Source organism: Sarcophilus harrisii, chromosome X, assembly GCF_902635505.1.
Source record: "Sarcophilus harrisii chromosome X, mSarHar1.11, whole genome shotgun sequence".
In the NCBI taxonomy this organism is placed as follows: Eukaryota; Metazoa; Chordata; class Mammalia; order Dasyuromorphia; family Dasyuridae; genus Sarcophilus; species Sarcophilus harrisii.
Window position 1 is genome coordinate 23,301,714 of NC_045432.1, and position 25,125 is coordinate 23,326,838.

Genomic DNA, 25,125 nt, shown 5'->3' on the forward strand with positions numbered 1-25,125 from the left:
CATTATATTCTCTTGGATGAAATTATTGATTATATTTATGATTTGTTGTTTGACCCACTTGTTCTTTAAAATTAGATTATTTAATTTCCATTTAGTTTTTAGTCTGTCTTTTCCTGGTTCTTTATTGAATATAATTTTTATTGCATCATTGTCTGAAAAGGTAGCATTTACTATTTCTGCTTTTTGGCATTTGATTGTGAGATTTATGTGCCCTAATACATGGTCAGTTATTACTGCTGAGAATAAGGTATAGTCTTTTCTGTCCCTATTCAATTTATTGATCACATCTAAGGTTTTTATGATTCTATTAACCTCCCTAATTTCTTTCTTTTTTATATTGTGGTTAAATTTGTCTGATCCTGAGAGGGGAAAATTGAGGTTCTCCACTAATATAGTTTTGCTCTCTATTTCTTCCTGTAACTGATTTAACTTTTCTAAGAAAGTGGATGCTGCACCACTTAGTACATAACTTAGTACTGATACTACTTCATTGTCTATGGTACCCTTTAACAAGATATAGTTGCCTTCTTTATCTCTTTTAATTACATCTATTTTTTTTAGTTTATGTTTATCTGAGATCAGAGTTGCTGCTCCTGTATTTTTTTTTTTTGCTAAATTCTGCTCCAGCCTTTTAGCCCTGGTCTGTATGTATCTATCTCTCTGTTTCAAATGTGTTTCTTGTAAACAACATATTGTAGGATTCTGTTTTTTAATCCACTCTGCTTTTTGCTTCCATTTTAAGGGAAATTCATCCCATTCATATTCACAGTTATGATTATAAGCCCTGTATTTCCCTAAATCCTATTTTTTCCCCTGAATATACTTTTGTTCTTTCTTTCCATCCTGTCCCTCCTTAGTAGAGTTTTGTTAATAACCAACCCCACCCTCTACCTGCTCTACCTTCTGTCACTCTCCTCCCTTCTCTTACTCCTTTATCCTCTGATCCTTTATTGTGTTCACTGCCAGATCCTAGGTAATCCTGATTGTTGTTCTTTGATACTTGAATTTGCTTTTGTCTGACAGATTGCAGTATTTTTTCCTTGAGATTATAGTTCTGGAGTTTTGCAGCAATGTTCTGTGGGGTTTTCCTTATGGGATCTCTTTCCAGAAATGATCAATGGATTCTTTCAATGAATATTTCCCCTTCTGGTTCTAGTACATCTGGGCAGTTTTCCTTGATGACCTCTTGAAGAATGCTAATCAGGCTTTTTTTTGGTTGTGGCCTTCAGGTAGACCAATAATTTTAAAATCATCTCTTGCGGGCCTATTTTTCAAGTCAGCTGTTTCTCCATTGAGTTTTTTTGACTAATTCTTGATGCCTTGTAGAGTCATTAGCTTCAATTTGCCCCATTCTAGTTTTTAGTGTGTGATTTTCTTCAGTTAGCTTTTGCATCTCTTTTTCTATGTGATTATTTCTACTTTTCAAGGTATTGTTTTCTTCAGTGGCTTTTTTCCCATTTGGTCTATTGTGTTTTTTAAGATACTGGTTTTTTTCAGTGATTTTTTTTTTTTTGCATTTTGCCAATTGTATTTTTAAAGGATTTTTTCCCCTCAATCTGTTGACTTTCTTTTGCATACCTCTAATTTCTTTTCCCAGTTTTTCATCTAACTCTCTTATTTGATTTTTAAACTCTTTAATGAGCTCTTTCAAGAAGGCTCGTTGGACTTCAGAGCAATTCATATCTCTGAGCCTTCTCATGTGGGTATTTTCTCCTTTTCTGAGTTGGTGTTTTGATCTTCCTACCACCTTAGTAGTTTTCTATGGTTAATGTTGTTTTCTGTTTCTTGCTCATTTTCTTTCCTTCTCTTTTTAAATTTTTTCTTTTGTGCCTTTTATAGTCGAGCTCTGCTTTTGGGGTAAAGGGGGTGTTATCCCAAGCTTCTCATGAAGCTCTGAGCTTTGGATTTGAGCACAGGGGCCCCTTGTGGTGCCCTTGCTAACAGCCATACCTGCTCTTTCCAGAAAACAGCCTGGTTTCCAAGAATTTGCCTTCTGAGCTAGAACTGGAGGTTGCCCTACTGATCTACTCTACCAGGATCAAGAATCTCAGTTGCTGATCTGCTGTGATTAAAATCCTCTCACTGGCTTTCCCTGATACTGTCTGAACTAGGCTCAACACCCCTTTAACCCCAGTGAGACTGACATTTCTTGGAGTCCTTCCAATCTATCTTGAGGTGAAAAGTGGTTTCATACTGTCAGACTGTTCAGAGGCTTGGTTTCATGGTTTTCAAGGGAACCTGGGAGAGCTTGAGCAGCTTCTTGACTTGAATCTGCCATCTTGGCTCGACTATCATCTTGGCTCTGCCCCCAGAACTCAAGATCAATTGGGTATTGATGGAATAGTTTATGGAACAAATTGTTGTTCCATTAATTATTTAGCAGAAATATCTTTCCTTGGGGGCTAAAAAAAGAATGATAGAATATCACGTGTTACCTAAATGAGAAAAGACAATTTTATTTGGGTTTATTATTACCATCTGAATATTGAATATGTCTTGAAAGGCAAACATGTTTATGTAGAGTCTTAAAATCGACTATTCAGTGTATTTATACATACTATTCCAGAACTTTTTTTGATGATTTGCAGCTTTGGGGGCAACTTTCAAATGAATTCAGTTGTGTATTACAGTCGTCATTATTTTGAAAAAAAATGTTCTATTAATAACTGTCTAGCAAAATCTTATTCTCCTAAGGAAGGAATGAGCAGTTAAGAGAAAATAGCTATAGTGATAATTTTAGTTGGTTTTAATAAATAGGTTAACAAAATTAAATAGTTATATATGCCAAATATAAAATTCTTGTTCAGAATTTTTTTTTAATTTTTTGGTTGTTATTTGAATTTGTCAATCTAAAATGTTAATTCTTTCGTCTAGTGATGCTCACATTAGTGCTATTAAAATTTGTGTTGGCTCTCACTACCTGGCCTAGTTATTGTAATGGCAAACTAAAATTGTATTTAGTTCTATTTTGTCAGATATTTTTAACAGAGTAGGGAACCTCTGAAAGTGATCTGAACTGGAGAAGCAAATCTACTAGAAGCTGCTCTGAAGCCTCATTCATTTCAGTATTTCTAAAAGAAGAAATCTCCAGAAAACTACATGACTGCATCAGAAGGTCCACAGCACGATAAGGGAGTAGCTCTTTGTCAAAATTGCTTGAATCCTTTTCACAAACTCAGATTTCCAGAACTTATATGAAGGACCGATAATCCTTGCATTGTCCTCTGATCCCCTGATTTTTGTATTTTGTAGGGCATGTTTTACCAGGAGGTATCTTTCCCTTGTGATTCTTGATTAGATAGTCATTGTTTATTTAGGGTATTATGTTTAATTAAATGGAACATAATCAGCATGTTTAATGTCACTTTTGTGCCTCAGTAAGGGCACTACCCCCTTTTGATTTTGTATCTCCTATAGAGAACTGCCCTCCATGCATTTAGAGTGTAACAATCCATAGAAAGGCTGGTGTTTATCTGTAGATTGAAGGGGGAAGTGAGAAGTAATTCATTTGGACCACTACTCTATTCCAATCAGTATCAATCAATTTGATAGAATCTTACCAATTGTATATAAGGACCCAGAGCTGTGATTTGTAGATTCTAAGTTCACTTGCTTAACTAGGACGTTAACTTAAGACCCTCCATCCTTCTTTTTCCTTCTCATGGTGACCAAGCCTAGCATGGCAGAAATGACAGCTATTTTTGTACCTCCAGATCAGTCACTTGTCCAGTAGAAGCAGATGATCATTCAGGTCACTGAGTGTAATGGCTTGTACCATTTCCTCCTGCCCAAATTAAGGAGAAGCCTATCTATCTTATGTGGAGATAATAATTACTTCACCCAACTTGTGGCTCTGCTGACATATTGCTTATTTTAGTTTATGCATTACATGTCACTCAATGAAATTATTCTGTTCCAAAATTACTGGACATCTAGCCTTATAAAAATAAGATCCTGGAAGGAGGAGTCATCTCAGATCATGAGGAAGATCTGAAGTCTACTTCATTAGAGGGGATCACAAACCCTTTAATAAAGTACCATTGGCTCAGACTTCTGCTTCAGTCACTCCTATTGTTGGTGGAATAATTTTAATTCTCAAAAAAAACACTCCATTATCTTTTCCAAGAAAACCCCAAATGGGTCATGAAGAATTGGAAACAACCAAAAAACAACTGAACAATTAAATAGCTCTTTAAGTGTTTTTGGATCAAATTCACAACTAGAGTAGAATGTCTGAATTGATAGATGAATAAAATTATTTTATTAGTAAAGTAATTTAGAACACTATTCTCTTTGTTTTGAAAACCACTTATCCTTTATTAACCATGAAAACTAATCAAGTTTTATTTCATGAAAATTTATAGCTTTTTATACTTATTGCTTCTTTTATATTCAGATCATTGGAACTAAGATAATAAGCTCACTAGGGCTCTAAATCCATCTAAAAATAAGTCCTGTTTTGTCCCAGAAGAAGATCTGATTTTTTAGTGTTTATTAAAGAAAACGAAAACTCTTCAGTTAGATATCTTTGGAGAAAACAAACATCCTGATTGAGTTTCAGAAATAAAGCCCTCTCTAAATGACAATAATTACAGAATAATGACTTCTGAGAGCTTCACCAGAGCTGAGCAAAGCAGTTGAGCCTAGGTCTACCAAGTGAAGATATGGCAGAACAAGATCTGGGCAGGTTGATCTCCCTATTCATTGAGGGATTTTTAGCCGTAGAACAATGTTCTCTTGGATTACTGTCATTTGACTGTCAATAAATTTTATTCTGGGGCTATGTTTTAAATCTAGATATTGTTTTCTTTTAATATTATGCTTATAATTTCTTATATTGTATCTTTGGAAACTATTGGATTAGATATGCTTTCAGTTTTGATATATGATACTTAGACTGTCATGCATTTGTTGGAGGTTATCTGATCTTTTTATCTGGATGCATTCAGTTTATAATTTTGAACTGTTCCTTATTAGAAACTTTGGTTTGAAGATTGTTTTTAATATTTAATTGGTATGTTCTGTTATGTCAAAGTTACATGGCTTTCTTGAAAAATTTCATTGTTTGGATTTTTCACTCTTATATGACCATAAATCATTTTCAGTGCTATGAAAGAAGGAGCCACAAGAATTAGTATGAAACTGGGTGCTTTGTAAAATTTCCCTTGAGACTAGAAGTAATTTGGAACATTATCTCCCAGAGAGACAAAGCCCCTTTTGCCATAGGAACACTCACGGCCTACTTGGACTCTGATTGGTAGGTACAGCCTACCAACAGACTCTGATTTCAAATGGTTTTTCTTTTTAATCTTTACTATATTGTTACTATGCAATACTGTAAGACATCCATGTTTAAGATTTTCTTTATTTTATTTTTTTTTTTTTGGTCTTCAAAAAAAGTTTTATTTCTTTACAGGGTTAATATTTTTAAAACTTTCTCCATTGAGAGTGAGCCATTATGTATTCAATGTAATTTTTTTCCCCTTAATTGATTTTTACATTAGAATATGTTTAAACTAGAAAAATAAAATGACAAAGAAATTCATGGGACAAACCTTATATGAATTTAATAAATCTTGAAGATAAATGTTTTTATTTATGGTAAACCATATGGTATTGCAACAGGAAAAGCAACAGCTGCATCCTGCTCTATATTATAAGTACTAAATGTAGAAGATGGGGTATTTTAGAAAAAACAACTTTAGGAAGATTATGGAAGGAGCCTCTTGACTTAGTTTTTCCATTATTATTTCCTTTTTGAACAGGAATATTTTCCATGTAGTTAATTCTGGACTTGGTTATGATACCCTTTGAATAATGTAGCATTCTGTTGCTTGATTGGCTATTCCAAAAGGTATTTATAACTTTTACCTGAAATCAAACAGCTGAGGGAGTTTTCTCCTGGCACATCTATGATAGTTGAATGTGTATCTTGACTTTCCCTGGTAGAGGTATTAAGACTATATTTATCTCATAAGAGGATTTGGTATAGTACCTTTTCCCCCTCAATTTTTGAGGATTATTTGTGAAATATCAATTGTCTTTGAAAATTTCATAGAATTCTCTTATGAATCCATCAGGATCAGGAATTCTAGATTTTTAAAAAATATATAAATGTTGTGAGGGGTCCCATGAAATTCTCTTTTTGAGTTGCCCTATTTTCCAAAAACACCGGACCTGGAGTATGCAAGAGGCCCTGAATATGTCAAGGATGAGGCCTCCACTTACCTGACATGATTTGTTGTTTGCATCCCGATTTGGAATCCCTGTTTGTCCTTGGGAATCAAATCAGGCATTGGTCAGTCTGCACCAGACTGAGAAACTCTTTCTGTAGCTGAGACCCTTGTAGATGATCAGACCATCTTATCTTCATGGCTTTGCAGTTCCTAAATACAGTTTTTGTCATTTTACTTAATGATAATTTCTCCTCCCCTTTGGGAGGGAATTGGTGTTTTTTTCAATCCCATATGACTTCCCATTTTCCCTGTAACTTAAATACTGAGGGTTTCCATGCACTGCTAGGCTACCTGGTATAGGGAGTTCCCACAGGCATGTGCCTTTTCTCTTGTGATAAATCCACTTGTAGCACGTCTCATGGAACTGTGATATTGTTTTTGGTTAACAGTAAATGGTGCCTAGGAAAAGATGAGAACTTTCAGCAATATTAAGAAAGACCTTGGAATGGCAATTGTCCTCTGTGTCATGGAATAAACAACAGAGACAAAAATTTTCTTTCTGTCCCTCCCCTTCCATCCTTTTCTAACTTTGTGTATCAAGGGGACAAGAGACAGACAGAAAAAGAAAAACTCAGTAAAGCAAAGATGACTTGAGATATGATTGATAAAGGAAGTGTCAGATCAGAATATGCAAGAAGACAGATGCAATTTTAAAGGGGTAATAATTTTTAATCTGTATGGATTTGTGTGTGATAAACAAACAGCATGGTCCCCCTGGAAATACATAACAAGGCAGGCAAGAAATAACATCTTGTGTTAGTCAGTTTGTGTTTCCTGTATCTATGTTTATGTATCTCTCAGAGTTTGTAATTATCTTCATTGAGTTTTCAAGGAAAAAACTACGACCAAAGTTACTTCTCTGTGTCTTATTAGCTTTTATAGATTTTTAGAAAGATTCTGTATTCTTCCTTTGCATTTTTGAACAATAGCTGAGTTCTTTATATAGTTATACAGCTGGGAAAATAAGGTTTTAATAACTCATTGGGTTTAACAACAATAAATGCTAAAATCATAAAAGGAAAATATTCGGTGGAATGAATATAGTTTGGAATATGGTTGGAATATAGGATTTGGGTAAAGGAGAGTTGAGTAGTCTGAGTAAATAGTTTGGAAGATTTTGAAAGAACAATAAAGGCTAGAAGGAAAATATGGAAAGTAGCTAAGAAAATTTGGGGACATCCTGTCTCTGCACAGTTTCTCTGGGTGCCCTTGAACCAGCTTCAGAAGATTTGTTGAAAAGATTTGAATATCTTGACAGAAAAGAATTAAAAAGATTTTCACTTAAGTGGGAAGGTTGTATAAAACTTCATGTATTTATCTTATGGGAAACCATAGCAGTAAAAAGTTGCTAGTTGATTTGCAATGATATAGAAAAATAGTTATGGAAAACTAGGAGTAAATTGATAAGTAGTGGAATTTTTTTTGAAATTGTAGAATCCAGACTTAAAATAAATTAAATGGTGCTCTTAACTGTGATAATTTGGGTAGACTAAAACCTAAAATCAGACTGCCACTTTTACAGTCTTTGGCAGTGGATTGACTAGAAATAGTGGATCCCATAGTATGAAATGCTTAGAATAAATAGCCCTTGTGTAAAATACAATATTAAATATGTAAAATTATGACTCTAGATTTATTTCCATTTGGAAAATAGATCCAGGTATAATTGAATTTATGCTAGTCTTATTTTAAGTAAAATCTGATTCTCCTAATATGTATAAGCTATTTCAGAACTTATTATACTATTTGGTATTAAGGCAAATTAAAGGAAAATGCATGGATCTGAAATTTTGTTAACTGAGTGACCTTAAACAAGTTACCTCACTTCTGCCTACCTCCTTTTACTAATCTAAATAATAATAATAGCACCCACCCCCCAGGATTGTTATAAGGATCACCTGATTGTTAAGTATTTAACACAATACCTGGCATAGAACAAGCACTATATGAATGTTAACTATTGCTATTATTTCTTTAATTAGAAATAATTGCTTCATACTTGATGATTTTATATAGTTTTTAAGTGTGATCAGCATACAATGTCACTAATGACAAAGTGATTTTTTTCCATGTAAGGTTAATTTGGAAAGGCATTCAACTTAATTGAGGTCACCTGATTGTTAACAAATTTGTTTCAAGTCTCAAATACATATCGTTTATGACATTGTTACGATTTAGTTTCTCTTATGTTGTAAAATTTATAACAAATTGTATAAATTATGTCTCGAGAAGAACTTTTCATGATGTGGTTGTTTTCAGAGAATGAATTGAATAACGAAAAGAAAGTAGAAAAATGGTTTGAGAATTCTTGTATTATTTTTTCAACTCTGTTAACCGTGTTTTATGATGTTTTATAACTGTAAAAACTTCCATCTTTGCCTATGGTTAAAGGGAAGTTACAGGTAAAACTATATGGCTATCATTTATGAAAACTAAGATTGTGAACTAAATTTTTGAGATTATTCTCAAAATGTTACAACATATCGAGTATTTACATGGGTATTTTAAAGGGGAAAGTTTGTTACTAATTACTGTATAAGAAACAGTATAAACAAAAGCTTTTGTAGACTTCCCTTATTTTGGAAACTTGCCAGGTTTCTGGAAACTACCTGAATAGGCAGGGTCATCAGCCATTGAAAAATAACTTGTTATGGGTTATCGAGATCCTAAACAATAAAATTACCTTACAATTAGAATTAGAATTTCCAAGTTTGTTTATACTATAGAAGTGATTTCTAATGATTGATTCATACACCAGGATGAATCTAAGCCCAAGGAGAAGAAAAAAGAAAAACTAGTGAAGACTATTAAGTGAAATCCCTCATGTATGTGTAAATCTTTGTAAATTTTTATTGCTTATACACTCCATGAGAGTAAAAATAACTGTATCTAGCCCTAAATTGTGATTAATGAAACTTGCCATTTGAAGTAAAAGTTCCTGGGACTGTAATTTATATTGTTTGGAGGTTTGAATTGAGGTATAATTATCTAATAGACCATTGACTCAGTAATCCACCATCCTAAGAAATGCCTCAAGCTACTCAGAAGGAATGTGATCCTAAACTGGGATCTGGAAGAAAGCCTGTATGGGGGATGAGCCTGGTATAGCCTAAGCCTTCTGGCTCAGTTTCCCCACTATGTTACTACTTTTTGAACAGTAATGTTTCCCATCTGGCTATTCCTGGATCTGACTATGAAATGAAATGTTACTGTATGATTGCTTGTCATCTCTGACTCTTACCTAAATTTAAATGGAACTACAGATGCTTTCTCCCGCTGTATATGTGTTGAGTCAAGGAGGACCACTTTTGATGCTGTTAGAATCATGTCCCTGTTTTTTCCTTTTATAGCAAATTTCTATAATCAGAGCAAGTGGTTAGTTGAATAGAGGGGAGTAATGCAAATATTTACGATCTTACTGTTTTATTTCTAAAGATGTAATCATTCCATCTTCCAAACAACTAAGTAATTTAGTTCTTGGATTTTTCATCTACCTACTAACACTTACAATGTCATGTTTAAGATCAAGTCTCTGGCATTCTTTATGAATGCTATGGAAATCATTAGGCAAAGGTACAAGAAGGTTGTGAAACAAATGTAAAAACACAATGTTAAGTCGTTATCCCAGAGACTAAGGCTGGAACACATCTGAGTTACTATAATAAAATGCATGTGTGGAAGATCTGAGCTATTTAGTCTAAAATCATAGTCCTTTCTATATGCTAAACAACTCAGTAAATGAGTAATTGGCCTAGCCATCTGTCTGTTACTTAAAATATATTTGTATATAAAACAAGATTCTTAAATGTTTCAAAATGATGTAAGAATCATTTTTATAGGACCAAGCTGTTATTCTATTAATAGTTAAAATGGAATTGGAAATATTTATTTGGTTTTAAGAAATAGATTTGATTGTAATCATATGTCTTAGAGGAGAGTAACATAAAATAATTTGTGTTACGCCAATTGAAAAGGCAATTTTATTTAAGATTCGTGTTTAATGTGGAAATAACACATGCTATTTCCTGTGGCACAAACATTTTAATTACAAACAAATTTATTTAATATGTACTGTTTTGACAATGATTACTTCACTGTATTGTCACATCCCAATCCAAGTCTTTTGTTTGCTATAGTTGACCTTAACTTGGTAACTTGTATGTAAATTCATTTGTGTATCATAGGTCATTTTCTTAAAACAAGTTTTCTGTAATATATGGTTTTATGTGAAGATTAGGATTACAGGATCTGTCTCTGCTCCTCTTAAGAGCAGAATTCAATTGAATTTAACTAGAATTCAATTAAATTAATTGGCATTTCAATTGGGAGTTCTAAAATAATTAATAGGCAAATTAAAACTTCTGAAGTAAAAAAATCAAGTAAAAGCATTGAAAAACAATAAAGTCAAATGACAATAATTTGGAAGGTTTTAGAGCACTGCCTTCTATGGTAATTAAAATGTCTTCTTCGTATTTGAATGTATTTCATATATCAAGGATAATAACCCTTAAGCTTATTGTTAGCAACATTTTGTCAGTTACAGATTTTAGATAAAGATAGAAACAACATGGCGTATTTATAACCTGAATTATTTGAAGATTCATGTGAGCTGTGGGCTCCTGAATTATACATCTTTTATTGATTGGATTAGAATCACAAGGGTCCAAGCTGGTTACCACATGTATTAGTTCTTAAAGAAGTAAACTTTGTGACTGGTATGGAAATTTTGTTTTCAGATCTGTTTTGTAGAAGATTTTAGCAGAAACATTTAAGGAGTATTTATAGTTAAATCAGAACCAGAAAGGAAGTTCACTGAAGTAGTGCTCCTGAGCCCATAATAATTTCCAGACTGCCTCAAGAATAGATGTGCCACATGCACAAAAATGTTTGTGGCAGGCCTTTTTATAGTGGCAAGAAACTGGGCATCCATAAGTTGGGGAATGGGTGAATAAGTTATGGTATATGAATGTTATGGAATATTATCGTTCTGTAAAAATGATCAGTAGGATGATTTGAGAAAGGCCTGGAGAGACTTACATGAACTGATGCTGAGTGAAGTAAGTAGAACCAAGAGAACATTGTACACAGCCACACAAGATTATGTGATGAGCAACTGTGATGAACTTGTCTCTTTTTAACAATGAGTTGATTCAGGCCAATTCTAATAGATTCGTGATAGGGAGAGTCATCTGCATCCAGAGAGAGACTGTAGGGACTGAATGTGGCTCACAACATAGCATTTTCACCTTTTTATTGTTGTTTGCTTGCTTTTTTTTCTTTCTCATTTTTTCCCTTCTGATCTGATTTTTCTTGTGCAGCATGATAATTATGGAAATATATATAGAAGGATTACACATGTTTAACCTATATTGAATCACTTGCTGTCTAGGAGAAAAGGTGAGGGAAGGGAGGGAGAAAAATTTAGTCCACAAAGTTTTGCAAAGGTGAATGTTGAAAACTATCTTTGCTTTTATTAAAAAAAAATAAAAAAGCTTTTATTTAAAAAGAAGAAGGGATGTTCCAGGAACTGGACATCTGCATGGGATATCTGAGTTCCAAGAGGAAATGTATTGATTGAATGGACTTGGGAAGGGTTACTAAATTGCAGGAAGACTTAATGTTTGTTAATACCGTGTCCATTATTGTATCCTTTTGGCTTTTATTTTCTGTATCTGTAGACTGAGCTCTGTTGGCTTTCTTGATTTGATATGATTTTCCTCTCTGGCTTAATCCTTGATTTTGAGCAGTCTTACTATGCCTTGTCTGTGATTTGTTTGTGTTTCTGGTTCTGCTCTTGCTTCGTAATTGCAATTATCCTATATTAATCTTGAGACATAAAAGTGCCCAAAGTCTCCTCTTAGCTTTCTGCTTATTGACCATTATCCTCGTGAAGTGTTTTTTTCTCCTTCCTTCAGAGATCCTTCCCAGGTAGTATTCATGGGTTATTGGTATACCCAGGGCTTGACTTTTACCAATGGAGCAGGGGAGCAAGGTGAATGTTAAGGAATCCAGTGAACTATTCTTTTTGAGTTGCCATGTTTTCCAGAAACACTGGACCAGTAGAATGCAAGAGGCCCTGAGTGTGTCAAAGATGGAACCCTCTTCCCTCCCCTTAGCTGACATGATTTGTTTTATGTACCTCAAGTTTTACTCCTTGCATGTCCTTGGAAGTCAAGAGAAGTGTCAGTCAGTCTGTACCAGACTGAGAAATTATTTCTGCTACTGGGACTATTGTAGATAAGCAATCATTTCTTCATAGTCTACCAATTTCCAAGGGAAAAGAATGCTGCTTTGGTCATTTTACTTAGACTTGCTATCTTTTCCCCGTTGGGAAGGAATTTGTTCTGCCCCTTCCCCCCATGATTTCCCCTTTTTCCTGTAACTTAAATACTAAAGCATGTCCTGTGCTGCTAAACTCTTTTGGTATGAGGAGTTCCAAAATCTTGTAATAAATTGCAACACATGTCTCATGGACTTGTGATATTGTTTTTAGTTAACACCATATATATATATATAATATGCTGATTTTTTTTTCTTCTAGTTATATTGATGTTTCACTTTACTAATATGCTATTTTATTAATTTTACTTTCTCTTTTCTTCTTAATCAAATTAGCTCAAAGATTACAAAGTTCATTCCTCTTTTCAAAGAATCAGCTTTCAGTTTTAGGCATCATTTCTTTTTTTATTATAGCTTTTTATTTACAAGATATATGCAATGGGTAATTTTTCAGCTTTGACAATTGCAAAATTAGGTATCATTTCTTGGGAGTATTTTTGTTTTCAACATCTCTATTTTTAAAATATCGTTTTGGTTATTTTAAGCTCATTTATTTGTTGGTTTTCTAATTTTTTAAATGAATATTCAGTTTGTTATACTTCTTATCTTCTATATTGTTAATGAATGTTTTTTAAAGATATTTGTTGTTTCAATCTTTAAACTGCTTTATCTGCATCCTGGAAATTGTTGTATATTGTTTCATCCTTATTCTCATTGCCATCCTCCTCATCATTATGCTTTCAAATAATTACTTAGGTACGTTTTTAGTATTCTTTGAAATTTGCATTATTTAGGATTTCATTAAGTTGTAATTGAGTTCTCTGTTTTACATTTGGATTGTCAGAACCAATCACTATTTTTATTAAGTTATGGTCTGGGCAGAGAAGTGGGAATATTGAGCTGACAGCACCTTTTTGTCTCCCTTCTCTGCTTCTCCTCCAGAGCCCAGCAAACCAACGCCACAGCCTCCATCTACTCACAAATCCTACCCCACCCTGATGGCCACTGGCAGCCTTGCCCACAGCCCGTTGTACCGGGTCCTGGTACGGGTGTCTGAGAGCTGCTCTGGAATAGAGAAGAAGCTGCAGAAGTATTTCCAGAACCCATGGCGGTCTGGGGGAGGCAAGTGCAAGATCAAAGCTGGTCCCCGAGAAGGCACTTTCTGGGTAGAGTTTTATAAAAGACAAGCCAAGGAAGGTGTGATAGCAAAGAGAGATCATTCTTTGACAATCAGTGCTACATCACATGTGAGTGTCTTCATAGAAACAAATGAAGACCCAGGAGAGAACAACACTTTGGACATAAGTCAGCTTTCCTCTCAGACTCAGTCATTCCCAAAGGAATTTCCAAATAAGAAGCACCTGGATCAAGGAGGTGCTGCAAGCGCCTCTAATTCCTTTCCTCAGAAGATATTTCATCATGTAAGAGCCTACCTGAACTTTAAGCTTTCCAAAGAGCAAAGGGAGAAAATTATTAGCTTCTGCCCAAATATCAAAATAGAGGGAGACCATGATGGACCTGAGAAAGTGATTGGTGACTTTGAAGATATTGAAAAAATTTATAAATTCTTAAGTGAGAGGATGCTGGGAAATGACCAGAAAGAGGATTTTCCCCATTCAGCCTCAGCAAGAGAAATTGAACACATTTCACCAAATGACTATGACATTCCTCTTCTTCACTCATACTCAAAACACAGAACAGCCGAAGAGTTAGAACCAATCTCGGTTCCTTCACATTTGTATGAATATTTTAAATATTTTTTTGCTGAAACTCTGGACAGAATACAAAGGGAGCACCAAGTACATATCAAAAGTACTGTGGCATATCCTACAGGCAATGTGTGTTTAGAATTCGAGACATACAAGTCAGGGGACAGAATAGCAGCTCAAGAAGCTTTTACCAAAGCATTTCGGAGGGAAATACAGAATCTGATCCATAAAGATATTCACTTCATAGACAATAAACTGGCACTTGAGGTCCAAAAGACTCTGGCTGACATGTTTAAAAACCTCCACATCAAAGCAGAAGGAAAAGTCTTAATGCTTTGGGGGAACCCACAGGATATTTTGGGAACTCAGCATTTCATTGAAGCCAACTTCTCCCGCAAACAGCCTCTGGAAATGATGCTTTCCCAAAACTTGATGAAGAATGAAATTGAGGTTGATACCATTCACTTGCGCCTTCTGCACCAAGAAATCAAAGAAATAGAGAAAACCTATGACACTGAGATGGAATTGGTGAGCAATCCCCAAACCCAAAAAACCCACGTTCTATTTAAACCAAAACACCAAGACTTCGACCTCTCTGCTCATGCTTATGAAGATTTCATTGATATCTTTCAGATGCTCCTACCTGAGGTTATCAGAGAGGTAGTGATCCTGAAACCATTAAACGAAGAGAGAAAATGTTGGCCTGAAAAGACATTCTTTGAAGACTTTGAAAGAAAGCACCCCCATGTAAACTTGGAGTGGTATGAACAAGAACTGACATTGACTGGTTTGCCCAAGTACCTTGGGAAAGCAATGAAATATATTAAGAGACATTTTAATATTGAAGGTCCTGCTCAGCAGAGACAAGGGCCATCTCTCTCCCTTGGGGAAATTTGGTATAGAGAAATCAGATCACCCTTGGACAAATATACTGAAAATTTCAAGATGGCTTTACCTCCCTTCAAGGGATTGCCTAACTGTGGGTACCTAGGAAAAGAGAAGAAGGAGGAAGAGGAGGAGGAGTGTGCCATCTGTTTGGACATCATTCACCACAAAGAAATCCTCCCAAAGTGCAAGCATGGCTTCTGTGGCCCTTGTATCAGAGAGGCCATGAAACATAGGCCAGTGTGCCCTGTCTGTCAGACTTCCTATAATGTCATGAAAGGGAATCAGCCAGATGGAACCATGACAACCTCCTACAGGTCTTCTTCGCTTCCAGGTTACAATTCATGTGGCACTATCGTGATTCATTATGACATGCATGGAGGCATCCAGACAGAAGAGCATCCCAACCCAGGAAAACGCTATGAAGGAACAAGAAGGGTGGCGTACTTGCCCAATAATGAAGAAGGACGGCAGGTATTGAATCTCCTCAGAAGAGCTTTTGACCAAAGGCTGATTTTCACAGTAGGACAGTCTCGCACATCAGGCGTCAAGGATGTGATCACCTGGAATGATATTCACCACAAAACTCTACAGTTCGGTGGGCCGGAAAACTTTGGTTACCCCGATCCCAGCTATCTGCAACGAGTCAAGCAGGAACTGAAGGCAAAAGGAATCGAGTAAGAGAGCTGACTTCGAGGATACCTGGAGAGCTGCGCTTGCAAAAGCTGTAGCTGTGGAAAGAAATCAAAACAATCGTTAAAATGTGTGTGTGTGCGTGTGTGCGTGAGTGTGTGTGTGTGTGTGTGTAGTCAATATTTAGAGGAAAATAAAAGAATTTGAGAAAAAATTAGTTTGTTTAAGGGTGAGTGGGATAAATTGCTTTCTGCTAACCTGTCTAATTTTATGGAGTTTTAAACTTTTTATTAGACAAACTGACACTTTGGTAGGAACGTAATTGTAGTGAGAACCCAAAGTAGATCTCTCAGTACTTTCCTGCCTATTTCCATTTTGCTGTCACCAGGGAAGTTGGAGTGAAGGAATCTTCCATTGTACCACTTGTACAAGGTGAGGAATGACCCTCAGGTCTATTCACATTTATTTGTGCTAAGCTGTTGGTGGCCTCAGAACTCACCAGACCTAGCTCCCTTCTAACTGGGGTGGTAGCCAGGAACATTAAAAAGACTAGAACTTACCTTGAAGAAGATTATAATCTCCAAATACTCCCATTCTTTGGGCTCTGGCAAATTAAATATTAAATTGAGGAGTGGAGAAAGAGATTTCTGTCTCCAGTAAAGTTCAGTGACTTTCAGGAATAAAAGGAAAATGCCTCTGTTTGGCATTCTAAACCCTTCATAACTTTTCTCCTCCCTTTACTCCACTTCTATGTATTTTGTGATCCAGTGATATGGACCTCTTGATGTCCCCTGCACAAGAAACTCTATCTCCCTAAATTGTGCATCTTCACTGGATATCTCCCATACCCAGAATTCTTTCCTTATTCCTTCCCAGTGTGTTCCCTGAGTTTTTTCTAGTCCTACCTAAAACCCCATCTTCTACATGAAGCCTTTCCCCAAACCCTTTGCAAACCCCCTTTAAATTAGTGCTTTTTCTGTGTGGATTATCTCCAATTTGTCCTGTAAGTAGCTTGTTTGTACATAGTTGTTTGCATATTGTCTTTCCCATTAGACTACAAGCTACTTAAGTACAGAGACTGTCTTTTGCCTTCTTTTGTATTCCAAGTACTAAGCATTGTATCTAGCTTATGGTACGTACTGAAATACTTGTTGACTAACTGAATGACTATGGACAGGCTCACTGATATAGGAATCAGAATTTCCAGATTAATAGGCAACTGGCATTGGCTTGTTTGTTGACCTGCTTCTCTACATTTGGGGAGCACCTTGTGGCACCTGTTCTGTTTATCCTGTCTTAGTGAGACCACATTTACACCCAAATATTTTCTGACTTAAAACCTCTGACTTAAAACCTCTACAAAATTGTCTGCTCCATTTGCTAGGGGCCTCCTCAAAAAGGCAATGGATGCAATGCCCATTTATCTCTGAAGGAGTCCACCTTTTATTTTTGCTACAAAGACTAAATAGAAACATTCATTAGGAGCTTACATACTGGATCTTGTGGCAATGCTTGGAGAGCATTAAAAAAACCCCATGATACAGAGAGGGTACTTTCCCAGTTCCCAGTTAAAAACAGCTCATTGGTTAACACCAATACCACATGCTATTGCCCTAATGCAGAAGGTTACGTATTGTAGCTCAAATGATATATAGTTGGCTCTTCTCTAAATAATTAAATCATCTGGATCTGGATCTATGACTGTGTTATGGTAGATATGATTTAATGGCTATGTTAGATGCTTTGAATACAGTCAAAATTACGTCTTCTTCAGAAAAAAGTTATGGTTTGTAAAGAATTAACTGATCGGTGTTTTTACATTTGTTTGCACTATGTTTGTGCCCTAAATTGATATGGTAAATTTTTGCAAAAGTTTCATGTGCTATTGTGAAATGTATATATTCTATTGCAGTCTCATTTAGAAGATGTCAGATGTCTTTCTGATCTACTTTCTCCTGTTCAGTTCCTAATTTTCCTTTTTCTTTATATTTCTATTAAAAATCATTCCAAACTGAGAGAGAAGTATTGGTTATTTATTATGTAAACGAATTCATCTATACTCTTATCTTTTTATGAGGTACAAATCAACAGTTCCTTCATATGAGCCAGGTGGATGCTAGAGTCTCAAGTGTAGAGAATGCAGGAGCCAAAATTATTGGGAATCCAAGCACTGGCTAAAGCTTGGAGAGGTTCAGTGGACTGAGGTGGACTCTTTGGTGGAATAAACAACTTTAGATTTCCTACACTGTCTAGAAATTATAGTAGATGAATCATAGGAATGCTTAAATTTGGAGAAATTTAATATATAGGTAAACTTTAGGTAATTTTCCTTCCCTTCTTACCACTAAAATTGGGTACTACATGGCCACAGCCTTTTTTGGTTACTGTTAATTATTTTGAACTTTATACAAAGTGCTGTTGCTTACTGCATGCCCATTACTTTTCCTTGGAATAACATAATAATGAGCTTGATACCTTTTATCCATCCAGAATTATTTCTAGCCTAGGCCCACAATTCAGACCGAATTTCCTTCATTTCAGAGTGCCTTCCCAGCATGGGATGAAACTGCCACTTTCATTTATTGGCTTCCTAAACCTGAAGCCATGTACCCAGTTCACCCTTTTCTCACTGGAGTTCCAAAAACATCAACTCGGGGGTATAGAATGTATCATCTCCTTTCATCAAATCAACAGGTGAATTCAATGGTATAAAAAGCATGATTTTCAATTAACATCTTATTTGAACAGAGGGTTGGGAGAGAGTGAGAGAGCCTTTAACTGTCTTACATTTTCTTTCATCTTTCTTCTGAGTAATCAAATAATTTTTAAGTTTCTTGGAGGCATAATACCCACCCCAAAGATACCAGTAAACCCTTTGCTTTGAATAAAATGGTATGTTAACATAGCTCTTCCAAATGAAACTCCCTCTAGTCACAGACTTTTCATAAATAGAAATATTCTCCACGACAGAAAGATATTAACCTCTTGAGATAGAGACCTGCCAGCAACAAAAGAAGCTTTCCATATTCTTCACCATTTTAAGCAGTGGATAATCCAACAGGATCTTTTCAGAACATTTGCTATACATTTATTAATTTACAATACTTAGTCTCCAGTTTCTTCAAAGCTCTTCACTTCCCAAGACATTGGTTGGTGGAGTCCTGGGATGTAGATTTATTAAAAAGTCAGAGTCATTAACCTGCTGGAAAGTGGCCATGAATACCCACAGGGACTTCACTCACTACTCTTTCAGTACTTGAGAATCCTGCCCAGTCAGCCAACTTTGCAGGTTGAAATGAACTTATGCAGAGACAATTCTTGAAGTTTAAAGAAAAAGTTTGAAAAAAGGGAAAATAGTATCATCCAAAGTATATACACCTAGGCAGAATCTGTTATCAGTCAATCAACATTATGCACCTACTATGCGCCAAGCACTATGTTTGTACACTGGGGATACAATAAGAGGCAACAATCTTGCCCTTGAGGAACTTACAATCTAATGGGAGAGACAACAGATGAAACACATATTATCAAACTATATACAAAAGAAATAATAAATAATCAATACTAGAGAGTATTGAGTATTCTTAATTTTAAATTAAATTTTATTCTTATTTTAAAGAAAGTATTCCTTTAAAATATGGAATTTCTATTGAGACAAAAAGAAGTCAGTATATGGAGTTAAGGAAGCCCTAAAATGCCTATAGTGTGAACATTTAGAAGCCCAGTGTTACTGGATCAAAGAGTACATGGTGAGGAGTAAGGTGTAAGAAGTACGGAAAAGTAGAAGGTGACTAGGATACCAAGGGCTTTCAATGCCAAACAGGAAGCCAGTGGGAGTTATTGGAGGAATTGTGGCTCAGGGACTAACTTGAAAAGAGCTGCTCTTTGGGAAAATCACTTTAGTGTGTGAATGGAGATGCATTGGAGTGGAGGAAGATAGGCCAACCCACCAGGCATGGATTGATGAGAGCCTCTACCAGAGTGGTGGCTGGGTCAGAGGAAAAAAAGGGGGAATATTCAAGAGGTAAGGCTGAGTTGAAGTTGACAGACCTTTGCAACAGATTGGATAGGAGAGGTGAAAAATAAGATGTCAAGGAAGTTTCCTAGATTGGGAATCTGAGGGACCGGAAGGATGACATTGCCTCCTACAGTAATCAAGAAGGTAGAACGCAAGGTGTGGGGTTCTTTTTCCAAAACACAGCCAGGTGATAAAAGTTCAGATCTTTTATTGTGTCCTTCAATATAGCCCGGTTAGCTCAGAGGCCTATCTCTCCACTTGGTTCTAAGAGCTCCGCCCAAATGTCTCCAAATCCAAAGTTTGTCCTTCTGACTCCAGCCAGCACCAAGGTGGAAGATACAAGGAATCTCTCTTGCCTCAGAGATAGGGCTTGTGGGCTTCCTCCCAGAGTGCTCCTCTCTGACCCCAGTCAATGTCGCCAAGAAAAACTCTCCAGCTCTAAGAGCTCCCTGTATATATATGATCTCCCAAAGGTTAACTCCTCCTTCTGGAGAGAGAGGGATTCTGGGTTATCTCTCAGAGTGCTCTCTGGCCCTAAGGGAGGTGTGAATTCGGATATCTCATACTAACCCTGAACTCTCCCAAACGTGTGAACTCCATTGAGTACTTAGATACTTATGAGCTCTCTAAAGGTGTGAACACAAACATTGTTTCCCTCAGTTGTACTTAGTACCTTGTTTCAAGTTCTGGCCCCAAATATCTCCTTCTAAGATCAAATCAATCATATTGAACCATGCCAAATTAGATAATTATTGTCTCTATCAACTCTAATGGCTTAACAATTTGTAAAGATTCCAACAACAAGAGGAGTTTTTCAGGGGAAAGATGAGTTCTGTTTTGGCACATTAAATTCCAGAAATCTACAGGACATCCAGTTCAATATGTCTGAAGGGCAGTTGGAGATCAGAGTTTTGAGCAGTAACTGTAGATTTTAGTATCATCAGCATAGAGATAGTAATCAAATCCATGAGAGCTGATGAGATCCTGGTATAGAGGGAGAAAAGAAGAGAGTCCAAGATAGATTCTTGAGGAACTGCTATGATTAGAGTTTGTGATTAGAAGGAGAATTCAGGTAAGGACAACTAGAAAAGGATAGTCAGAGAATGAGTAGAGAATGGTGACTGAAAAACCTAAAGAAACAAGAGTGTCAAGGAAAAGAGGGACATCACTCTCAAAGGCTGCAGAGAGGTCAGGGAGAATAAGGATTGAGAAAGCCCATTGATCACTGGTAATTTTGGAGATAGCAGTTTCAGTGGAATGATAAGTTTGGAAGTCAGAATGAAAAAGGTTACAAAGACAGTTAAGAGGAAAGAAAGCAGAGGCACTTTTAGTAAAGGGACTTTTTGAGGAGTTAAGGTATAAAATCCAGAAGAGATATAGACAATATTGGAGAATAAAGGATCATGTGAAAGTTTTTTGCAGATGAGGGAGATGTGGTCCTATCAGTAGGTAGTAAACAGAGAGAGACTGAAAATAAGTGATAGTGTAGGGATGACAGGGCAGTCTGTCATGGGAAGGACATGGGAAGGAATGATATTGTTGGAACAGGTAAAGGTAGTTACCTTGAAAAGGGATATTTATTGCCTAGGGAAGAGGGATTCCACAAGGTAGAGTAAAAGGGTGGGGTAGTATGAGATGATTAAGAGGTAGGTGAAAAGTGTTAAGGGTAAGAAGGTTGAGGGGAATGAAAATAAGTAATTTGTGAGTTAGGGGTGTGGAACGGGGTTTGGATGTTGATCTTCAGGCAATCAGAATCACTGAGATAAGACCAGGTGTGGTCATTTAGTGGAGAGCCCCAAGCCTCGTCCAGTGGAGGCCAGAGATAGGACTAGAGGAAATGCAGTATGAGATAGAAGGCGTACATTCAAATGGGCAGATGGGAAATCCTGATTCTCTAGTCCTCTTCCCTTTGAAGAGAGATTTGGAAGGAAAAGTGTACAGCAGAAGGTGAAAGTCAAACTGCAATAAGAAATAGACTCAGAAATCCCATTCATCACCAGCTTTCCTCTTGCCTCAGGAGACAGAAGATGGAAGGCCTGAGCTGAAAAAGGTAGGTTGCTTCTCTTTTCACCAGAAATTCTCCACACATCAGTTGGGATAATAAACTGGTTGTAAGAGGCAGAAGTTGCCTTGTGCTTATACAGATGGAAATTGTTGGTTTGGGGGCAATTAGAAGACTCCTGACCTGCTTCCTTGTTACCTTCCCTCAAATGGACCACTGTATTTAATGTTCCTGAAAATTGTTTTTCTTTTATTTTGGGCCTTTTCATTTTTTTTTTTCATTCTTGCATGTGTTGAATGTAAGGAGGAAGAATAACCATTGCAAGTGGCAAAAGATACCTTAGGTCTGGGTTGGAGTCAAGGGTCAATCAGGGAATCAGTTTCTTTTTTTTTTTCTTATGAATCCCTTAAGGTTAATAATAATTAACCTTCTTCATCCTCAGGATATCCTATTACAACCAGGACCTTTACCTTTGAAAAGTGAGCTTCTTTTTTAGATTCTCCATTTTTTTGCCTGTGAATCCCTTAAAATTAACATGATATCTCCATTTATGGGTCCTAGGATTTTTCAGCAAAGAGCTGAGCAATCTCCCTTTCCTGGACAAATTTGATTTTTTTTCACTTCTTCCCAATAGCTTGGCTATTTTCTTTTTCTTTTTCTTTTTTTTATTATTATAGCTTTTTATTTACAAGATATATGCATGGGTAATTTTTCAGCATTGACAATTTCAAAACCTTTTTGTTCCATTTTTTTTTCACCTCCTTCTGCCCGATCCCTCCCCCCAGATGGCAGGTTGACCAATACATGTTAAATATGTTAAAGTATAAGTTAAGTACAATATATGTATACATGTCCATACAGTTATTTTGCTGTACAAAAAGAATCAGACTTTGAAATAGTGTACAATTAGCCTGTGAAGGAAATCAAAAATGCAGGTGGACAAAAATAGAGGGATTGGGAATTCTATGTAGTGGTTCAAGGTCATCTCCCAGAGTTCTTTCACTGGGTGTAGCTGGCTCAATTCATTACTGCTCTGTTGGAACTGATTTGGTTCATCTCATTGTCGAAGAGGGCCACGTCCATCAGAATTGATCATCATATAGTATTGTTGTTGAAGTATATAATGATCTCCTGGTCCTGCTCATTTCACTCAGCATCAGTTTATGTAAGTCTCTCCAGGCCTTTCTGAAATCATCCTGCTGGTCATTTCTTACCAAACAATAATATTCCATAATATTCATATACCACAATTTAGTCAGCCATTCTCCAGTTTATGGGCATCCACTCAGTTTCTGGCCACTATAAAAAGGGCTGCCACAAATATTCTGGACAAATTTCATTTTGAAAAGCTCATTGTTATTTCAAAGGTGAGTTCCAGAATTGAATTTCCTTAAGAAATATAGAGAGGAGGATGGAGCAGCACCAGCCCTAAAGTCAGGAGGACCTGAATTCAAATCTGGTCTCAAACACTTAACACTCCATAACTGTGTGACCATGGGCAAGTCACTTAACCCCAACTGCCTCAGCAATATATATATATATATATATATATATATATATATATATATATATATATATATATATATATATAAAGGTTTGGCCAATGAAAAGGTTCCACTGCACTCCTAAGCTTCTTTCTTTGCAAGTTCTCCTATGTGTCTTGACCAGTTAAAAGAATAACTCACTTGCATAAAGAAAACTCTATATTTGGGTCACTTTTGAGTCTCTGAACAAACTCTGAGATTAATAATTTTGTTATCCTGATGTTTCAGGAGAGAGACCAGAGGATGATACAGGGTAAATGACTTGGTAACCTTGACATGTCTGGTAAGAGGATGAGTTGGGAGGTAAAATCCAAGTTTCCTGATTCAGATTATGACCACCAAGTAATTTGGAATTCTGGCTGTCAATCATCATTTTTCCTCCCATGCCACTTAGGTATTCATTCTTGCCATCCCTGACTTCCCTAAAAATCCTTAGTCCATATAGCTAGAACCATGGGCCTTTTCATCAGTCTTCTACTTAGAAGTCCCTTCTCAGACAACTGAAAAAAAGTGAAAAAATGTGAGAGTTTTCCAAAGCCTAATCAAAAGAATGTGTCTTATATAAGGATTAGGTTCCCTGCTTGGCTGACTCCAGGTGCTGACCGATGGATACTGTCTTGAGGGTGCCTCTATCTCAGTCACGTTTGTAAGGCAATTGAAGTTAAGTGACTTACCCAGGATCACTCAGCTAGTGCCATAATGTATTAGATTCTATTCTTGTGCTCTTGACATGTCAGGACTTTTCCTTTCTGTTTAGAATTAATCAAAAGAACAATAGCACAAAAACTATCTTCAGCTGAAAATACAGAAAAAACTATACCAAATATCATCTGATTTTAAATCTCTTTGTAATCCACTTGACAGGAGAATCAAGTGATTCTAAGACATGAAATGGGCTTTGCCAGGATGACATCTCATAAGTGGCTTAGGTAGAATTCTTGGTTGGGTTTTCCTGTTTCCATGTCCATTTTGCTATCCACCATCACTTTTCTCTTGTGGTTCATTTCATTCTCTGTTTGTTTGTTTTTTATTTGCTATTTATTTTTGACATTTTTTTAAAAAAATTGACTTCTGAAGTCACTTCCCCTTTTTCACTATTCATTGTGACCAAAATAAATATGATACCAGTTATGCATGTGAAGTCATGCAAAATATCTGTATTAGTCATGCTGAAAAAATAAAGCAATAAAAATAAAGTCAAAATATTGCTATTTAATTTGCATTGGGACTCCATCAGTTTTTTCTGTGAAGGTGGACAGCATTTTTCATCATAATTCTTTCAAAATTTTCTTGGATCATTGTATTGATTACAAAAGCTAAGTCATTCACAACTGATCATCATATAATATTACTGTTCTTGTATATAATATTCTCCTAGTTCTACTCACTTCACTTTTCTTCAGTTCGTAGAAGTATTTCTAAGTTTTTCTGAAAGCATTCTATTTTAGATTTCTTATGACACAGTAGCATACTATTACAATCATACATCACAACTTGCTCAGCATTCCCCTGTTGATGGACATACCCTCAGTTTTCATTTTTTTTTTTTACCACAAAAAGAGCTGCCATAAATATTTTTGGACAAATAGTTCCTCTTCCCTTTTTACAAATTTCTTTGGGATACAGACCTAATAGTCGTATTCCTATGTTAAAGAGTATGTAGTTTTATAACCCACTGGAAATAATACCCATTGCTCTCCACAATGGTTGGATCATTTTGTAACTCCTCCAACAGTGTTTTAGTGTCCCTGTTTTCCCAACTCCTGTCTAACATTTGCCGTTTTCCTTCTCTGGAACATTAGTCAATCTAATAGAT

At 36.0% G+C, this 25,125-nt stretch overlaps 1 pseudogene; it reads left to right on the forward strand.

Annotated features, from left to right (window-relative positions):
* Positions 1–17,757, forward strand: part of LOC100919110 — a 35,447-nt pseudogene extending 17,690 nt beyond the window's left edge.
* Positions 17,758–25,125: the final 7,368 nt, after the last annotated feature.